The sequence below is a fragment of the Scyliorhinus canicula genome, chromosome 8 (assembly GCF_902713615.1).
Source record: "Scyliorhinus canicula chromosome 8, sScyCan1.1, whole genome shotgun sequence".
Taxonomy (NCBI): Eukaryota; Metazoa; Chordata; class Chondrichthyes; order Carcharhiniformes; family Scyliorhinidae; genus Scyliorhinus; species Scyliorhinus canicula.
Window position 1 is genome coordinate 61,482,329 of NC_052153.1, and position 14,252 is coordinate 61,496,580.

General features: G+C 45.6%; 1 protein-coding gene across 2 annotated transcripts in view; it reads left to right on the forward strand.

Moving 5' to 3' along the window:
- LOC119970281 (spermatogenesis-associated protein 6-like) overlaps positions 1 to 14,252 on the forward strand; it is a 131,212-nt gene that overhangs the window by 100,736 nt on the left and 16,224 nt on the right. The window lies entirely within an intron of this gene.

The following is a 14,252-nucleotide window of genomic DNA, read 5'->3' on the forward strand; positions in this document are numbered from 1 at the left end:
AATCAACTAATCTGCTGATTCACTTTGCTCAGAGCAGAAAGATCATTCTCTCATTTGACCCTTGCCTTATGGTATCAGGGAAATGTTCTCTCATCTGATGGAGGACAGGTCATCATGCACGCTGACATCAACCACAAAGGAAAATTTGCAGCTAGGCAAGGAAGACAAGCTAGCCTGCATAACAACAGTTTAATTGGTATCTCTATTGGCATTGTTTCGTCCATATGTACATGCCACAAGCCATTGATGAGCCTTTTTAGTGAGTCCAGATCCATGCATCCCATGGCCTCAGTGAGATTACAGCACTGGGCTCTCACATTTTCAGCCTGCCGGTACAACACCATTTACAAGGCGGGAAAGGACAATGCAAACGCAGACACGCCGAGTCGTCATCCCTTACTGAACATGCCAACCAAGGCACTATTTCCTCTGGAGACGATTGCCTGAGCGAATTTCAATGCTCCTGTGAATGACAAACAGATTAAACAGTAGACAATCAGGGATCCTATTTTGTCCCGGGAGAGAAGGTTCCATATTCATGATGAGGAACCCAAAGAGAGAGAATGCTTAAAAATCTCAGCAGGTCTGGCAGCATCTGTAGGCAGTGAAAAGAGCTAACTTTTCATGTCCAGATGACCCTTTCTTGTCTTTCTTTATATATATGTATATATATTCATTTCCCCCCCCCCCCCATCCCGAATTCTCCGCGATCCCGAGTTTCGGCAGGAGCGGGAATCGTGCTGCGCCGGTCGGCGGGCCCCCCGCGATGATTCTCCGGCCCACGATGGGCTGAAGTCCCCCCGCTGACAGGCTCTCCCGCCGGCGTGGATTAAACCACCTACCTGACCAGCGGGATTGGCGGCGCGTGCGGGCCCCGGGGTCCTGGGGGAGGGGCGCGGGGCGATCTGACCCCGGGGGGTGCCCCCACGGGGGCCTGGCCTGCGATCAGGGCCCACCGATCGGCGGGCGGGCCTGTGCCGTGGGGGCACTCTTTTTCTTCCGCCTTCGCCATGGTCTTCACCTTGGCGGAGGCGGAAGAGACCCCATCCTCTGCACATACGCTGGTATGACGTCAGCAGCCGCTGACGCTCCGGCGCATGCGCGGACTTACACCAGCCGGCGAAGTCTATTCAGCCCCGACTGGCGTGGTGCCAAAGGCCGTTCATGCCAGCCGGCGGAGTGGGAACCACTCCGGCACGGGCCTAGCCCCTCAATGTGAGGGCTTGGCCCCTAAAGGTGCAGAACCGCACCTTTGGGATGGCCCGATGCCGGAGTGGTTCACGCCACTCCGACACACCGCAACCCCCCGCCCCGCCAGGACACCCCGCCGGGCAGGGGAGAATCCCAGCCATTATCTTTGCTCCCCTTTGCGTCTCCCTCTCCCCTACATCTGTCACGACTTACCCTCTGATTTTACTTTCTCTGCTGTTTGGCCTTTCACGCATTTTATTCTCTCTGCCATTAGTACTCTTTTACCTTGGTTTCTGTGGCTATGACTCATCTTTCATTCCCTCACATGGTATAAATATCTCCCAATTTCTATGTCTTTTAACTTTGACAAAGGGTCAGCTGCACTCAAAACGTTAGCTCTTTTCTCTCCCTACATATGCTGCCAGACCTGCTGGGATTTTCCAGCATTTTCTCTTTTGGTTTCAGATTCCAGCAACCACAGTAATTTGCTTTTACAGATGATGAGGAACTGAGACCAGATGCAAACCGCAAGGATGAGCTGAGTGTGCAGGATGGTTGCATTCCTCGGGGATCTAGAGTGGTCACTCCACCCCCTGGTCATTCACAAATAGTAGATGAAGTCAGCGAGGTCCTTATGGGTGCCTCCCAAATGGAAGGTTTAGCAAAGTCGTAAGGTTGGTGAGCTGAAATGGAACAGGACTTGAAGAACAAAGTGAAATCCTGTTCTGAGTGTCAACTAAACCAAAAGATCGTGCCACCAGCACCACTCCTGTGGGAGTGGCCTGGCCATCCCTGGTCTAGAATTCATGTGAACTTTGTAGGATTTATTATGGGTTATATTTTTCTAGTAATCTGGATGCGCATTTTAAGTGGTTAGAAGTGCACATCATTCGCAACATTACAAAAGAGAAGCTGCGCCTAGTTTTTGTGCGACCCATTGCTTACCGGATTCTTTGGTTTCTAATAACGGGACAACGTTTGAGTGATTTGTTCCAAGACTTTATGCAAAATAAAAATACACCATGTGCGTACTCCTCCTTTTCACCCAGCGTCAAATGGTTAAGCAAAGTGAGCTTTTCAGACACTGAAAGAAGAACTGAAAAGAATGGCAGACGGTACTCTGGGAACTAAGCTCTCACGGTTTGGTAGGACAGTGGTTAGCACTGTTGCTTCACAGCGCCAGATTCCCAGGTTCGATTCCCGGCTTGGGTCACTGTCTCTGTGGAGACTGCACGTTCTCTCTGTGTCTGCGTGGTTTCCTCCGGGTGCTCCAGTTTCCTCCCACAAGTCTCGAAAGATGTGCTATTAGGTAATTTGGACATTCTAAATTCTCTCTGTGCATCCGGACAGGCGCCGGAATGTGGCAACTGGGGGATTGTGACAGTAACTTAATTGCAGTGTTAATATAAGCCTACTTGTGACAATAAAGATTATTATTATATCAATCCAGATGACTGTCTATGTCAGGAATTCCGGCAGTAACCAACGATGGCTGCCTGGAGTTATTCTGAACCAAAATGGTCCAGTATCATTAGTGGTGAAGCTCATGAATGGAAGGATCATCCACAGACACCAAGATTATATTTGTCTATGCCATGACTCTGAGACAGCTAAGTTTCCGGATCAGTGTTTGAAGGAAGTGCTGCTATGGAAGTGGTTCCTGTTGCTCAGGGGCATCCAGTGGACACTACTCTGGGAGGTGCTGAAGGACTTCCCCTCACTAACAAGCAGCGTACTTCTGTGCCCTCAAGTCCAACTCTCTGAACCAAGTCTCACCAGTGTCTATTGAGTCACCAGTGGTTCTAAACAGATCACAAAATAGTCGCAAAGTTCCTGAAAGACTGAGTTATTAGTTGCAACATGTGTGTTATAATGTTTGTTGTTGTCTCTCCTTAAAGGGAATTGAAATTTAAGGGGGGGGGGTAAAGTGTTATAGAGTGTTTTAATAAGCATCTTCCTATTTTATTATGTGCATGCATATCTTTAACAAAAGTGCACATGTGCATGTGACACCATCGGGAGCACAGGCTTGCCCGCATTTTCAATTTAGCCACAAGGAGATTATGGAGAGTTGTCTCAGCCGTTGCTGCTGTCTGAAGCCAAACTATTATAACAGTCTTTAGTACCACAAGTAGGCTTACATTAACACTTCAATGAAGTTACTGTGAAAATCCCCTAGTCGCCACACTCCGCACCTGTGCAGGTACACTGAGGGAGAATTCAGAATGTCCAGTTCACCTAACAAGCACATCTTTTGGGACTTGTGGGAGGAAACTGGAGTGCCTGGAGGAAACCCACACAGACACTGGGAGAACGTGCAGACTCCACACGGACAGTGACCTCAGCCAAGAATCGAACCTGGGTCCCTGGCGCTGTGAAGCAACGTTGCCAACCACTGTGCTACCGTCTACCTCCATGTTTTCTGAAGTTAAGATTTTCCTTTCACTATGCGTTTGACTACCTTTCTTGTGGTCAAGTTACCACACTGCCTATTTCTGTGCTCAGTGCAAGGCACTGAGAATAGTCCAGAGATTACTACTTTTGACACCCTACTTTGTGATTCCTTTTCTGTACAAACTCCACACAGTCACCCAAGGCCAGAAACTAACCCAGGTCCCTGGTGCTGTGAGGCATCAGTGCTAACCACTGTGCCACCTTGTCACCCTTGGTGCCTTGGTGACCATCCTTGCTGCCACCCAATGCTTGACTATGTTTCTAAACCTATCATTATCATGATGTGGAGATGCCGGCATTGGACTGGGGTGAGCACAGTAAGAAGCCTCACAACACCAGGTTAAAGTCCAACAGGTTTGTTTCAAACACTAGCTTTCGGAGGACTGCTCCTTCCTCAGGTGAATTTTAACCTGGTGTTGTAAGACTTCTTACTATCATCATGGGGAGGAGGGCTGTTTAAAGTTTGATTGATGGATCAAAGAGATTTTTAAAGGATTAGTTGGCTTTGATATGGGATTGTGAATACAAATGTTAATGTTTATTAATAATTGGAGTACTTGAGGGGATTTAAATATCTTGAAAAGGTTTCCTTTATCTACAGTGAAGTCCTATGGGCCTTCTTCCCTGCTATTGAAAAAAACAACTCTTTTCCTTTCCACCTTCTCCCCCAATATCTGCAATGATAGTCCAACTTAAGCCACGGAATGTTTATAACTTTCAAGTATTTTTTCTTTATACAACAGTTTTATTGTACAAAATAGACTTAGAAAGTTAACTTCCCACCGCTTGCCAGCATAAACTTGTTCAGTGCCTAGTTGACCCTGCAGTTCACTGAGTTTACACACTCAACCTGAGCTATAAGGAGACACTGGGTAGGCTTGGATTGTTTTCTTTTGAGCAAAGAAGGCTGAGGGGTGATATAGTTGAGGTGTATAAGATTATGATGGGTTTGGACAGGGTAAATAGGATGTTGCTACTCCCCTTACTCCCTTAGCAGAACCTCTGTCTGTGTTCTACCTGTGTCGTTGGTACCAATTATGACTACATTTCCTTTCTCTACCCCCAATTGAATGGCTCCCTGTACCACGGTGTTGTGGTCAGGTTGCTCATCCTCCCTGCAGTCCCCATTCCCATCCACACAGGGAACAAGAATCTTGAAGAATCTTGGGAGGTCAATCCCAAGCAGGCATAGTTTTAGGATGAAAGGCAGGAGATTCTGAGTGGATTTGAGAAACAAAATTCACTCAGAGGGCGGTGAGAATCTAGAATGCACTGCCTGGAAAGGCAGTGGAGGCTGGAAACCTCACAACAACCTTTAAACAGCACTTGGATGTACACTTGAAACAGCATCACATTCAAGGGTATGGGACGAGTGTTGGTAAGTGGGATTAGCATGAAATATGGGGTAATTATTGTCGGTGCAGATTCAATGTGCCAAAAGGTCTTTTCTGTGCTGTACAACCCTAAGACTCTATAATACAAGTATTCACCAATTTCATTCACAGCTACCATGACACCTTCAGTCTTTGGTGCTTATTGATGCCCCCAAGTAACAATCCAGTAACAATACCTCCCACACACTCCACCAAACCTAAGGAAAACAGGCTCAGTGAAAGCCATGGGACAACCAGGAATATCATAGAGTTTGCCATTGGTATGTTGATGCAGATAGTCAGTCACCTTGATTGTTGTGGCGGCTGCCTACAATATGGCCGGTGAAAGTGGGCTGCTTCACTTTGGGAGCTGTGAACGGGAGAAATTCAGAGTGTAGCTTGGGAAGGTAAGTGATATAAAAACTTACCACGGGGATTCTGAGGCCTTCACTTCAGGAGCTGTGTGTGGGGGAAATTCAGAGTGAAGTGAAGGAAGGTAAGTGACATACAAACTTACCGCGGGAATTCGGAGGCGTTCACTTCAGGAGATGTGAGCGGGAGAAACTCAAAGAGTGTAGCTTGGGAAGGTAAGCGATTCTCTGAAACTGACAGAGTTCTGACTGGGGGAAGAAACTAACATCACAGGAGGGCTGTGATTCGATTGGCTAAAAGGGAGGCTGTGCTAAATTTGAAAATCTATTTAAATTACTGGTTATAAATTGCTTTCAGACTGAGGTAATGAGAAATATTTTTTTTAAATTAAAAACTAATTAAATAAAATAGATTTGGAAGGTCAGGTGATGTGTTGTTCCTGCATGATGTGGGAGGTGGTGGACCCCATTGTGGTTACCAGTGAACAAGTCTGTAGTATCGGTTGCTTGAGGAACTCCAGCTCAGAGTTGATGAGTTGCATTCTGAGCTTTGGATACTGTAGTGATATGAGTGGGAGCACTGCCATTGGTGCAGAGCATTGGTTTCCCATTGGCTCTGGCTGGTCATGTGCCTCTCGTCTGATTGGCTGGGACTAGTCGTGTGACTGCTCACCAATTGGTCGAGAGGCAAGTAGACCCCGCCTCCGGGGCGGGGTATAAGTACCCAGGTTTCCCGGCGGTTGGCCTTTCTCTGTAGTCGACCACCGGGCTAACAACTAGATTTTTAAAGCCACAGTTTGGATCTTCATCGTGTCTTGCGTCCAATTGGTTGTTCATCAGATACTGCGACACATCAGGGAGGGGGAGAGGTACCTGGGCACTGTGTTCCAGGAGGCTGTCATGCCCCTTAGATTAAATACCTTGAATTCAGCCAATGGTCAGGGATAGGAGGGTGTTGCTGTGGGTGAGGCAGGTAGAGGGATCCAGGAGGTAGGGTTGCAGGAGCCTCAGCCCTTGACCTTGTCCAACAGGTTCATGATTCTTGTTCCCTGTGTGGATGGGAACGGGGACGGCAGGGAGGATGAGCAAACTGACCACAACACCGTGGTACAGGGAGCCGCTCAACTGGGGGTAGAGAAAGGAAATGTAGTCATAATTGGTACCAACGACATAGGTAGAACACAGACAGAGGTTCTGCGCAGGGAGTATGAACAGATAGGAGTTAAATTAAAAAGCAGAACCAAAGAGGTAATAATCTCTGCATTACTACCTGAGCCATGAGCTAATTGGCATGGGGTCAATAAGATTAAGGATGTAAATGCGTGGCTCAGAGATTGGTGTGGGAGGAATGGGTTTGAATTAAAGAGACATTGGCACCAGTACTGGGGAAGATGGGATCTATTCCGATCGGATGATCTTCATTTGAATTATGCTGGGATCCGAGTCCTGGTGAATCACATAGCTAGAGCTGCAGAAAGGGCTTTAAATTAAATTGTTGTGGGGAGGGTTCAGTTGTATGGATAATTAGAAAATCAAAGTTAAAGGAGAAGTTGGAAGTGCAGGTTAATGACGAGGACTTTAAACTAGCTAAAGGAGCCGTGGGCTCAGAAAAAGTTAGTAAAGTTTACAGACTCTGAAATAGAACACAGAATATAGAAGTGGCAGGAATCTAACCGGCAGAGCAAAAAAGATGACAAATATGAGCAGGGGGGTGGTCAATACAGGCTCAGAAAAAGTTAGTAAAGTTTACAGACTCTGCAATAGAACACAGAATATAAAAGTGGCAGGAATCTAACCGGCAGAGCAAAAAAGATGACAAATATGAGCAGGGAGGTGGTCAATCCAGGACTTGAGTGTGTTGTATCTAAATGCGCGCAGTATACGGAGCAATGTAAATGAGCTTGTTGCGCACATTGAAATTGGCGGTACGATATTGTGGGCATCACAGAGACATGGCTACAAGAAAATCAGGGCTGGGATCTAAATATCCAAAGATATGTGTACTATCGAAAAGACAAGCAGATGGACAATGGGGGCGGGGTTGCATTGTCAGTAAGGAATGAAGTTGAATCGATAGCAAGATGCAATTTAAGAGCAGAGGGCACAAGACCATAAGACATAGACATAGAATTAGGCCACTCGGCCCATCGAGTCTGCTCCACCATTCAATCATGGCTGATATTTTTCTCATCCCTATTCTGCCTTCTCCCCATAACCCCTGATCCCTTTATTAATCAAGAATCTGTGTGGGTAGAGTTGAAAAATCGCAAAGGTAAAAAGACCCTGATGGGAGTTAAGTACAGGGCCCCTAGCAGCAGTCAGTATGTGGGGCAGAAACTAAATCAGGAGATAGAAAAGGCATATAAGAAAAGCATTACAGTAATTGTAGGGGACTTCAATATTCAGGTGCACTGTGAAAATCAGGTTGGTAGCGGATCTCAAGAAAAGGAATTTGTGGAATGTCTAAGTGATGGTTTTTTGAAGCAGCTGGTGACATAGCCTACTAGGAAACAGGCAATTCTGCATTTGGTGATGTGTAATGAGGCGGACTTGATTAGCGAACTTGAGTCGGGGGCAGTGAGCACAATATGATAGAATTTACCCTGCAGTTTGAGAGGAAGAAGCTGGAATCATATGTAATGGCATTACAATTAAATAAAGATAACTACAAAGACATGAAGGAGGAGCTGGCCAGAGTTGATTGGAAGGGAAATCTCGCAGGGAAGACAGCAGAACAGCAATGGCAGGCGTTTTTGGGGGTTATTTGGGAGGCGCAACAAGTTCATCCCAAGGAGGAGGAAGCATGCTAAGGGTAGGACGAGGCATCCATGGCTGATGAGGGAAGTCAAAGGCAGCATAAAAGCAAAATAAAAAGCATACAAAGTGGTGAGGATTAGTGGGAAGCCAGGGGATTGGGAAACAGAGGACATATAAAAAAGAAATAGATGGGGAAAAGATGAAATATGAGTGCATGTTAGCTAGTAATATAAAAGAAGATAGGAAGAGTTTTTTTCAACTTATAAAAGGTAAAAGAGAGGCAAGAATAGACACTGGGCCACTGGAAAATGAGGCTGGAGATGTGTTAATAGGAAACAAGGAAATGACAGAGGAACTGAATAGTTACTTTGAATCAGTCTTCACGGAAGAAAACACCAGTGGGATACCAGAACTCCAGGAAAATCGGGACAGAGGTCAGTCTGGTGGTCATCACTAAGTAGAAGGTTCTGGGGAAATGGAAAGGCCTGAAGGTGGATAAATCACTTGGACCGGATGGACCACATCCCAGGATTCTAAAGGAGATAGCTGAGGAGATTGTAGAGGTATTGGTGGTGATCTTTCAGGAATCACTGGAGGCAGGGAGGGTCCCTGAAGACTGGAAAATGGCTAATGTTGCACCGCTGTTTATGAAGGAGGGGGGAGGCAGAAGATGGCAAATTATAGGGCTGTTAACCTGATTTTGGTCATTGGTAAAATTTTAGAGTCCATTATTAAAAGTGAGATTACAGAGCACTTGGAAGTACATGATCAAATAGAGTCAGCAATGCTTCATCAAGGGGAGGTCACGTCTGGCGGATCTGTTGGAGCTCTATGAGGAGGTAACAAGGAAGTTGGACAAGTGGTCTATTTGGATTTCCAGAAGTCCTTTGACAAGGTGCCGCATAGGAGGCTGTTAAATAAATTAAGAGCCCATGGTGTTAAGGCTAAGGTATTGGCATGGATGGAGGATTGGCTAACTGGCAGATGGCAGAGTGTGGTGATAAAGGGGTCTTTTTCAGGATGGCAGCTGGTGACTAGTGGTGTGCCTCAGAGGTCAGTGTTGGGACCACAACTTTTTACAATATACATTAACGATTTGGAAGAAGGAACTGAAGGCACTGTTGCTAAGTTTGCAGATAATACTAAGATATGCAGAGGGACAGTTAGTATTGAGGAAGCAGGAGGGCTGCAGAAGAACTTGTTCAGGCTAGGAGAGTGGGCAAAGGAGTGGCAGATAGAATACAATGTGGAAAAGTGTGAGGTTGTGCACTTTGTAAGGAAGAATGGAGGCATAGACTACTTTCTAAATGGGTAAATGCTTAGGAAATCAGAAGCACAGAAGGGCTTAGGAGTCCTTGTTCAAGATTCTCTTAAGGTTAACATACAGGTTCAGTCGGCAGTTAGGAAGGTAAATGCAATATTAGCATTCATGTCGGGAGGGCTCAAATACAAGAGCAGGGATGTACTTCTGAAGCTGTATAAGGCTTGGTCAGATCCCATTCGGAGTATTATGAGCAGTTTTGGGCACCGTATCTAAGGAAGGATGTGCTAGCCTTGGAAAGGGTCCAGAGAAGATTCACAAGAATAATCCTTGGAATGAAGAGCTCGTCATGTGAGGAGCGGTTGAGGACTCTGAGTCTGTCCTCATTGGAGATTAGGAGATGAAGGGGGATCTTATTGAAACTTACAGGATACTGCGAGACCTGGATAGAATGGATGTGGAGAGGATGTTTCCACTAGGAGGAAAAACTAGAACCAGAGGGTGCAACCTCAGACTGAGGGAAGTCTATTGAGAAGGATAAATAAACTGGTTGGCAGAGAGGAAACAAAGAGTAGGAATTAATGGGTCCTTTTCAAATTGGCAGGCAGTAACTAGTGGGTGCCACATGGATCGGGTGCTGGGACCCCAGCTATTTACAATATATATTAATGATTTGGATGAGGGAACAAAATGTAACATCTCAAAGTTTGCAGATGATACCAAGTTGGGTGAGAGGGTGAACTGTGTCGAGGATGCAGGGATCCTACAACATGATCTGGACACGTTGGGCGAGTGGGCAAATCAATGGCAGATGCAGTATAATTTGGATAAGTGTGAAGCTATTCACTTTGGAAGCAAAAACAGGAAGGCAGATTACTACCTGAATGGTTGTAAATTGGGAGAGGGGAGTGTGCAGCGGGACCTGGGTATCCTTGTGCTGAAGGTAAGCATGCAGGTGCAGCAGGTGGTAAAGAAGGCTAATGGTATGTTGGCCTTCATTGCGAGAGGTTTCAAGTACAGAAGCAGGGATGTGTTGCTGCAATTATACAGGGCCTTGGTGAGGCCACACCTGGAGTACTGTGTGCAGTTTTGGTCAGCTTCTCTGAGGAAGGATGTTCTTGCTCTTGAGGGAGTGCAGCAAAGGTTTACCAGACTGATTCCAGGGATGGCGGGACTGTCATATGTGGAGAGATTGACTAGGTTAGGATTGTTCTCACTGGAGTTCAGAAGAATGAGGGGGGATCTCATAGAGACTTATAAAATTCTAACAGGATTAGACAGGGTTGATGCAGGGAAGATGTTACCAATGATGGGTGCGTCCAGAACTAGGGGTCACAGTCTGAGGATTCAGGGTAAACCATTTCGGACAGAGATGAGGAGACATTTCTTCACACAAGAGTGGTGAGCTTGTGGAATTCATTACCACAGGAGATAGTTGATGCTAAAACATTGAATATAGTCAAGAGGCGGCTAGATATAGCACTTGGGGAGAATGGGAGCAAAGGCTATGGGGAGAAAGCAGAATTAGGCTGTTGAGTTGGATGATCGGCCACGATCGTGATAAATGGCGGAGCAGGCTTGAAGGACCAAAACGCCTCCTCCTGCTCCTATCTTCTATGCATCAATGTATCTATGAAAGGACGACCCTTTAAAATGGAGATGAGGAGGAATTTCTTCAGCCAGAGGGTGATGAATCTGTGGAACCTTTGACGTAGGAGGCTATGAAAGCCATTCACTGCGTGTCTTTAACACAGAGATAGATAGGTTCTGATTAATAAGGGGATCAGGGGTTATGGGGAGAAGGCAAGGGAATGGGGTTGAAAAAAATAGCCATGATTGAATGGCGGAGCAGACTCGATAGGCCGCATGGCCTAATTCTGCTTCTATGTCTTGTAACTGTAGTTTGCTACATTTTGCGCAATTTGGCAATTTAAAAAAGGATTGGAGTTGGAGGAGATGCACAATAAGAAGGGGCATCATCAAATGAGAAAGAATTTAACAAAAAGAGAAACGAGCAGAATTCTGCCGTAGAATGAACCACAGCTGGCCATGGTACAGGTCAATACTTGCAGTTACTTCATTAATCCTCTTACCTGAAAAGTCAGAAAAGGCCACCTTCATTAACAGTCTTTGCTACTTCTTTACCACTTCCTTTACCACCCTCTATGTCAAAAATTGTTAAGGAACAATAGATTGAAGTTGCAACTACAAACATACGAATTGGGAGCAAGTGTAGGCCATGTGGCCCCTTAAGCCTGTCTGCCATTCGAATAGGATCATGGCTGAGGGGTCCCTGCTGCAATGTCCTTGATTGGAGATGTTTGGCCTCAAAAACCACAATCTTCTTGCTTTGTGCTCAGTATGACACCAACCAGTGGAGAATTTTCTCCCCAATTCCCATTGGCTTCAATTTTGCTCGGGCTCCTTGATGCCACATTTGATTAAATGCTGCCTTGATGCCAAGGACAGTCTCTCTCATCTCCCCTCTGGAATTCAGCTCTTTGTCCATATTTGAATCACATGCTGATGAGACCCTGAAGGGCAAGTGAGTATATTCACACAGACCCTTGTGCGCGATGATCGAAACATGCTTGCAGGCAGCTTCATCTAATTCAAATTGAAGATAGGTGTGGCTCATATCTAATTTATTGATCATCTGGCCACCTGCTAACTTGGCGCACAGGTCTTTGATCCAAGGCATGGGGTGGGTACCTGGTTAGCTTGAAGACCCAATTGACTGTTAGCTTATAATCTCCATATAGACTGATTGATTTTTCCAGTTTAAAGTCAGGGATAATATGTACAGCACACCCCACGAATTTTACCGAGACTTTCCAGGCGCCCAAGTACGCTCCCTACATGTTCAAACAGGGAGTATGGAACTGCTCTTGATCTAACCCTTAATGAATTCCCCCTTAACTGTTCCAATTCAATAACAAAATCCAAGTAAATTCAGAAACACCTTTTCAAAGGTGTGGTCCAGCACACAGCATTCTTACAGGTATAAGACTTGTTATTGATACTCTGTTCCCTTTTCAAACAGCAGGTTTGAATTCCTTCCAGAAAGCAATTATTTCTTTTAAATTATCAAGCAGTCTGGAAACAGCTTTTAAAATGAAGATAGAGCGACACTTCTTTCAAGTGTCAAAACCAGTCCAAACACAAAGCAAAAATAAAACCCACAGAGGCACAGCCCAGCTCCAAAACTCAAAGCAAAAGTAAAAACTCCCAAAGCCACAACCCAGCCTCACCCACACAATGACAGCACTGAAGCCATGTGATAAGACAAAAACATTTCTTAAAGGGAATTCCCATGACATCCTACACTCCTCACTGAACTGCTGTTGGGCCCCTAGATTGATGGTACTGGTAGAGTAAGGGATATATGCTGGGCCATGAGCTTTCAGATTGTGGTGGATTATACGTCTGCTGATGGTGATTGCCACCATACACATGGATAACATTTTGGAGCTGCAAGATCTGTTCTGAATTTATCCTATTTTGCATTTTGGTTTGTGCCACAGACATGTTGGAGGGTGTCCTCAGACTCTTACCAAAACTATTATGGACAGGTCCATCTACAACAGGTAAATTGGTGAGGATGAGATCAAGGAAATATTTCCTTGTATTGATTCTCTCAAAGCCACAGTGCATATCCTGCAGCTCTCTCAGAATTTGGCTAGTTTGGTAAATATTGTGCTACCAAGTCACTCCTGGTGATGAACATTGATGTCTTCCATCCAGAGTGCATTCTATTCCTGTACTACAATTAATACTTTGTCCAAGTGGTGTTCAACATGGAAGGTGGCTGACATGATTGGAAAGTGTATGTGGGTGTGGTATTGTACAGCTATACTAGGGATGAGTCCTGAGTTCCAGGGAGTGCTGGTTGGCAAGTGATGGAAGTGTGGTGCATTGAACAGTATGAGTATTGGGTATGAGATGTGATGTAAAGATGTATTCATTCACCTTGCCCACCTTACCCGAGTAAGATCATTGAACTATATTCTGAATTTATTCCCTATCAGGGAAAACATCTGGGCATTAACAAAGTCTCTACCTTGAAGGTTTCCCACCCCCTATGGGAACAAGGGAGAAGGTTTTCCAAGCCTGATAGGGGTCATACTAATGGTGGGTGAACCTAGAATTTCTCGCCACTGGTTTGCAGTGCGAATTTGCTGGCATGCGTCCGACCCAGAGCCATTTTCAAAAATGCGAGATGGAGGGCAGAATGGCAACTTACTCACCTGCAGAAAGCCAATAAAATTAATTCCGTACCCTATTAAGATCCCATTGATGTTCATTGGAAGTTTCCAGTTGACAGGCAATCCTCCTCTGGTGACCGAACCGTGAGTGGTGAGAGAAAATGACCTTCCAGCGGCAGACTGAGGGAGTGTGTTCCAGTGGTCTTTTTAAACACTCTCCACCATGCCACAATTATGGCTGTGGACTCTTTTTTTAAATATATTTTTAGGAGTATTCAGTGTGAGGCTCAAGGTGCAGGAGCCCTCTCTTTCCTACATACAGTGGCAACTCTCATCTTGGATAATGGGACAGCTGATTTTTAACTGCTAAAGGCCTCCTATTAGCCCTCCAACCTGGGGAGCCTGCGCAGACAGTTTGCCATTCCACCCTTGATCAACCTTTTGAAAGTGGTTCTCTGGCTATTAATGAGCTTGTTAGGCTTCGCACTGAAAAATTGTGGGTCTGCTTCTGACAGTGTGGGTGCGTATCTGAAAAGTTCCCCTTCATCGGGTTCTCAGCCCCAGAAGAAAATCCAGTCCATGTTAAGACCATTAGGTCATTCAGCCCATCGATTATGTTCCACCATTCAATCATAGCTGA